The sequence below is a fragment of the Cyprinodon variegatus genome, unplaced genomic scaffold (assembly GCF_000732505.1).
Source record: "Cyprinodon variegatus isolate N-32 unplaced genomic scaffold, C_variegatus-1.0 Scaffold170, whole genome shotgun sequence".
Classification (NCBI taxonomy): domain Eukaryota; kingdom Metazoa; phylum Chordata; class Actinopteri; order Cyprinodontiformes; family Cyprinodontidae; genus Cyprinodon; species Cyprinodon variegatus.
Genome location: NW_015150623.1, coordinates 611,554 through 618,703, shown reverse-complemented (window position 1 = coordinate 618,703; position 7,150 = coordinate 611,554).

The following is a 7,150-nucleotide window of genomic DNA, read 5'->3' as shown; positions in this document are numbered from 1 at the left end:
GGTCAGTTCTTAAAACAGGTTAATATGGATTGTCTTATTGTCTTAAAACAAGTAAAAATGTACTCACAGTCTAAATGTTAACACGACTCAGTCCGCAATGTGTGCTATTTTAAGAAAAAAGCTGCTCAGAATTAGTTGTATTATCTAGTTAGGATTAAAAAAAATGAATTTTCTTAAAACAAGTCAAATAATCTTAACAATATTCAGTCTTACTAAGAAAATACATTGAAAAAAGAGTGTAACAAGACCAAAATGCTGAATTCAAGTTTATTAAACTTGTATAGATTTTCCTTTTTTGCAGTGAATACAGTCTTTCTCCTGTCTATCTGTGCACCTTTGTCTGTGTAAGAGTCCGCCAAAGCAGTAAGGTAGGACTAATTAGGTCCACACACCCTCTAAATGCAGAAAATATGACAAAACATGAGTAGATGGCCTCCACTGATTTAAAACATGAGATACTGAGTCATCTGTATCAAACATAAGTAATTAAATGATATTGCCTCCAAGGCTTATGGAAACACACAGTACTAAACATAAATCCTTATTAAGGCCTTGGAATGATCTCCCTGCCCAGACCCATATGGGGTCTTGTTCATGTGGTTTGCATAATAGGTTTTCTCCTGGTAGTCAGACTTTCAAATGCATGCATGCCCTCTATACCTTAAGTGTTTATGCATGCATGTATGAGTGTCCATGTAATTGACTGCTGTCCTAGCTTATATGTACCCTACATCAACACCAGGAGAAGAGCATCAGCCTTCATTATGACCCTGTAAGCATTAACCCTTTATTGTCGCTTTTTCATTTTTGGTAACTTCGCAACAAAAATGGATCCTGTCCTCTGTCCCTCAGAAGCAAGTCAGTGCTCTTCACAGATGAATGCTGGTTCACACTGAGCACAGATGACAGACGTGACATAGTCTGGAGACACTGTGGAGAGCGATCTTTTGCCTGCAACATCCTTCAGCATGGCTGTTTGGCAGTAGGTAAGTAATGGTGTGGGGTGATATTTCTTTGGCCACAGAGCCCTGTGCTCACTAGAGGAAGCATGATGATCATTACTGTAGGTATCAAGATGAGATCCTCAGACCCCTTGTGAGACAGTATGATGGTGTAATTGACTATGGGTTCCTCCTAATGAAGGGAAATGCTAGACCTGATGCGACTGTGTCAGCAGTTCCTGCAAGATGAAGGCATTAAAACTATAGACTGGCCTGCCTGTTCCCCAGACCTGAATCTGAATCAGCACATATGGGACATCATGCCTAGATCCATCCACCAACATTAGGTTGAAACATAGACTGTCCAGGAGTTGGCTGATGCTTTAGTTTAGGTCTGGGAGGAGATCCCTCAGGAGACCATCCAGAACCTCTACAAGTACATGGAGGCCTCACACAATACTGAGCCTCATTTTGACCCATTCTAAGGCCATTACATCAAAGCTGGATCAGCCTGTAGCTTGTTTTTTCACTTTAATTTTGTGTGTGACTCCAAATCTGGGCCTCCATTGGATAATGCATTGGACTTCAATTGATGATTGATTTTTGTTGTCAGCGCATTCACATTCATTCAGATCTAGGATATATTATTTGAGTGTTCCAATTTTTTTCAGCAGTGTATTTTCTTAAATGTTAAAAAATGTTGATTATTTTAAGTATCTCACTATGTGTCAGCTATGAAGGAACTTCTGTCTCTGCAGATCTTCACTGGTTATATTGACTCACCGATGACATCACAATTAGATTACATGTGATCACTATAGCTATTCAGTCTAAGAGTCTGTATCAGGGTCAAATCAAACTACTCAGGGTACATCATTATTTTATTATTGAATGCACATTTAGTGGTGCATTTATCATAATAAATAGAAACAATGATTGAATAATGTCTCTGGTATCAAAATTTATTTAGAAGATATTAATCAGGACTAACCAATCCAAGCTATGCAGTATTTTGCTGTTGTTCATTCTTGCACTTCCTGGTTAATTTTAGTTTGACCTTGATGGTTTTCTTGGACAGAAAGGTCTTGTTTGCTGCACTAAACTGTTACCCTTCAGCCATTAATGATAAGCAAGGGTTGCACTAGAGGCAACATGTGACAGACCTGAAGCTTGTTGGACAACTAACCTTTTTCACTGCTGCTGAATCGTGTAGCTTGAAGTTTGTTATGATCCAGAGTCCTGCACAGTGAAAATCAATATTCTAAGCTGGAACTTTCTTCATGTGAGGTCATTTTGAGACAAAGAAATAATGGCTGAAGCTTAACTGTCAGAGGTAGCCACTGACTGAAATATATTTCAAGCAGACTTGTTTGCACAAGATAGTTTTCAATTACTAACAGCAGTTTCTGTTCTGTCTTGTTAGTCTTTTTCTGCTGCTTTCCAAATATACATGCTTAATTTTAACACTGGCTCACAATTGACATTGCCTGAATACAGAGTGAGAAAACAATATCAAATTGAACAAATTCAACACAGATATTAACATTTCTGAAGAAAACTGACTCGGTTTTTGAGAATTGTGCTTCCTAATTTATTCCGGAGAGAAAACACTTCTGCCTTGACACATTAGACAGTCAGAGTGAGCTCTAACTTTCACTCGACACACTAAGATTTTGTATTCCTGTACTTCATTTGTTCACTGGTGGTGATTGTATGCAACAGTGAGCAATTAATTATTGACAACCTATTGAGTGTTCAGCTGTTCCAGCTCTGCATGCAAACATCGGGCACAGTCCTCCACCATGGGTTGCAGTAGACTTATCATATTTTAACAGGATTCATTATATTATTTGTTTACACTTAGCCAACCCTGAGGTAAATCATCTATAAAGCAAAAATGAACACCAAGATTTATAAAATATATATTCAATCAAGAGTTTGTAATAAATTGAGAACAGTTTAAATGAAAGTTTGGAATAAATGTATTTTTTCAATTATTTCTATTGTTTGCTAGTTGTCACTAAAGGCTTTGGTTCCAGTGGGTTTAAAAAAACATAAGAAAAATTTTCCAAGCAGAAGATAACTATGTTATCTAAAAATTTTAATATTTGCAAAAATTATAAATACTTGTTTAAGGTATCCAGAAATAAAATTATTCTTTTTCCTTGCTATTAGTGGGCATTATTTACTGCAGTACAGCTAACTGATAAATGCATTTAGAAAAGATAGCCACAGTACAGTCAAATAAATGCAAACAAAAGGCAGATATAACAATGTATATTACTAGTGCCCCAGATGTTTGTAATTTTCAAATTTTGATTACTGTCCTCCTACTTCATTGGCCCCTGACAGGGCCTAAAAAAATGTGAATATATGTTACAGATGTGTTTATTTCATTTGCTGTAATGGTCCCAAATGAATTTTGTTTCGCTCATTAGGGTTCTTCTCAATTTATTTCAGTGTAGTGGGTTACTACACTAAAATGTGTCCTTACTGTGTTAAAATTCAAGCCACTATGTATTTTTTTCTTTCTTACTGTCATGGTCTTGATTCTGTGAAGTTTTCTTTGAGTTTTCAGTTTCATGTTGATTCGTGTTTTTCTAGTTTTATCGGTTTAATTCCTATTTTGTTGTGTTTTTGGATGTATTTGACTTTTTAGGCTTGTCTTTGTTGCCCTCTGTTGCCCTCTGGTGTTGGTCTCCTTTTCCCTAGCTCCTTTCTAGAAGCCTCTGTTCTCACCTGCTCCCAATCAGCTTGTTAGTCCTCCCTTTGTTCAGTCAAACAGTGCTGGTTCCTTGTCTTTCCCCCTCTTTTCCATGGCTTCTAGTGCATGTCTTCTCTGATGTCTCCATGGTTCTGGTTTGTCTTGAATTTTAAGTTCGATTTTTGGATTTCTGCCTCTGTTACCTGTGAAGACTACATTAAAACAACAAGAACTCACCTCTGCCTCCCTGCCTGCATTTGGGTCCCCAAAGCCTCAACCCAATCCTGACACCTTCCAGCTCTTATAAACATGAATGCTGGATACAATGACATTTAAAAAAATAAAAATAAAAAAAAAATAAATAAATAAAAAAAGACTGGTACTTGGTATCCAAGTTTAAAGAGGCTGCCCTTCCCATCCGGGAAGCTTTTTCAATTAAAAATGTCGGAGATAGCGTTAAGTTTGAGGCTTTATACAGGGGACCAAAAACAAAGCCTTTTTTTTGGCTTAGAAAACATGTAAATTGAACCAGACAAACAGACACGTCCCTTAGGAATAGGGGTCGTTCGGGTTCTTTGTTAGCCTGCAATACCCGATACCTGTCTATGTCTCCAAAAGGGGGGGCCGTTAGAGGGGTCGTTTGTTTTTACGCAATATTGCTGCAGTGATCCAGGTCGATCAGAGGAACATCTCTCGGTCAGTCTGATGGTCCGCATTTAAGGCGGGGATAAGAACATTGCCACCAACATGGTGAAATAATAGAAAGAAAATGGAGACTCCTTAGTTAACAAAGAGCAGAACATTTAATTTAAGGCAAACTGAGCTGCATACAGTAGCAGCCATTCAAAGTGTCCATTCCCTGTCAAACGCCAGCGAATGGTGGCCCACTTCTCTGCAACTCCCAGCGAAATCCCATCCATCTTCCAGCCACTGGAGTGACCCCCTTATTCTCCTGGGCGTGCATATATTTTTTACTCTGACACCAGCCATTCACTGAATTACAGGGTCTCACCAGGAGATGATGCTTCTCTTTAGATCTTAATGTCCACAAATCACGACAGAAAGAATAGTTTAGTAGAAAGATTGATGTTTAAGAAGGAATATAGGGGACCAGCCAAGGTCCCATCAAGTAAAGTAGGGAAATTTTCAATTGCTACTACTGTAATAGTACAATTCCTCCACTACCTAAATACATATTTGTAAAGATTTTCAGTCATCCAGGTCATGGTAAAGCTTGAAAAGTCCAGTTTAGGCAATTAGGCATGATTTTTTTCTAGAAGATGCTTCGTTTCTCATCCAAGTGGCTTCTTCTGGTCTAACTGATGATGGGGAGCGTTGAGCACTGTGTCTCCCATAGTCGCAAACTTAAATGTGGAAGAAGTAGAGAGCTCTACAGTCATACCTGGGGAAAAAAACATCACTGGTTCCTATACGTGGATGACACATGGGTCAAAAAAAGTCCAAGGATATCAACATGTTCACAGACCACATCAACGCACTGGACAGAAACATCAAGTTCACCCGGGAAGATATGAAAGATAACAGCCTTGCCTTTCTGGACTGCACAGTTCACATAATGGAAGAAGGACAGACAAGTCAACAAAGAAGTCTACAGGCAACCCACACACACTGACCACTACCTCAGTTTTGACTCACACCACCCACTGGAACAAAATCTAGGTATCATCAAAACCCACCAGACAGAAGCAGAAACCATCCCCACCACCAACAGAGGGAAGATGAGAGAACAGGGACATATGAGGACAGCCCTGAAGAACTGTGGTTATCCCAGATAGGCTAGTCCCAGATCTATCCCAGATAGATTTAAGAGCCAATAAGGAGAGTCCTGTCAAGAAAAGGGGAAGAAAACAGAAGAATGAACATTGTCATTCAATATGTTAGTGGAGTCTCTGAAAAACTCAATATTGTCTGTCACAATGCCTTGGCTCTAAAAAAAAATTAAATATCTGCAGATCTTTTGTAGAAACTATGAAATGGCCACAAATCTAAATACAAACTCTAATTCTCTGTTGCCTGATTTCACCTGTTGACAGTGCAGCTCACAAAGAAAAGGAGAAAAAAAGCTTGAAGTGCTTTACATACAGACACCCACAGTTCTGCCTCCCTGCAGGTCCCCCACAGCTGGCCCCAAGGTACTGCCTCAAAAAGATAACGGACAGTCCTGCTGGCTGTGGGTGCTGCACAAACAGGAGCCAGGGCTGCTGGGGACTTCTTCTGATTCCTCTGATTTATCTCCTGCCCTCAGGTCTACCCAGAAACTCCCCTTTGCTGGCTTCAAGCACCCCCTAATGGTTGGCTATCACTTTATTCTGGCAGCTTTAGATCCTTTGTAATTGATTTTCAGACAACTGACTTCCTCTATCTTAATTATGCATTGCTTTTTACCCTCTGTATCTAACAAGAAAAAAAGTTTGCTCATTTCTGGGGATGCAGAGACCTACAATAGAAAGGCTATCTTTGAATGTAAACAGCAAAGGGTTTAAGTTTTGAAGGAAAAAGGAATTAAAAAAAACATAAGTCCTTCAAAAGGCACCAATAGCCTATCTAAATATTCATGCACCTCAAAATTATTTTATTTTCTAAAACTTGTATAAAAATGGTCCAGGTACGAATTTCTGATTTGGGTTGTTGAATTTATTTTAAAATGAATGTTTTACCATTTCAACCAGTAAGTTAGTCAAGAATAACCTCTGAATTCCAGCTCCGAGCATTCTTTCACTGTTTTCGTTTTGTATTCTTTAACCTCCCCTTTATATCCCGAGGCCTCAGACAGCCAAGGCTGGTTGAGAAAAGAAAATGGTTCTACCAGAGAGAACAGACTGATGAGGACTGGGGGAAAAAAACACCCAGCAAAGGCTGTTTTTGTAAGTTGGTGTTAGTTGATACCATGCAGCAGAGCAGGATGGAGGAGGGAAGTTCATTACCATGAGTGTCATGCTCTCATGCTTCTCCCTTCAATATCTCCTCGCCTGCAGCGACTCTGTATCCCGCTGCTCGTGTCAGCTTTTATGTGAGTGTGTGTGTTTTTGTGCGATTACAGAAGAGGATGTGGGGGAGAAGAAGCAGATCTGAACTGTGCTTTTTAGCTCCACAATCTTCACATCTTTTTTTTTTTATGCTGTCCTTACAAGTTGTGACCAGAACTTTGATGCAGTGCTCTGTCCAAATTTGCATCCTTGTTGTTCCTGCAAATGTCCTCACCTTTATTTTCACATCTTTTTTTTTCACTTGCCTATCTTATTCTTTTGTTTTCTTTCATCTTCCTCCATGTCGATTTTCACTCAGCTCAGCACCCAATATGCAGGGTATGAAAATGACAGTACCTCCTGTCTATAGTTGTATTATAATCATGCTTATTTTTTTCTAGCCAGTTAATTGATTAAAATTAAATTAGTGAAGACTAAGCAAGCTTTTAGGGGAGAAAGACTGAACTCAAGTTGTGGGCTCTATTCTTTCTCCTGAACATCTTATAAACAGTCTTTGT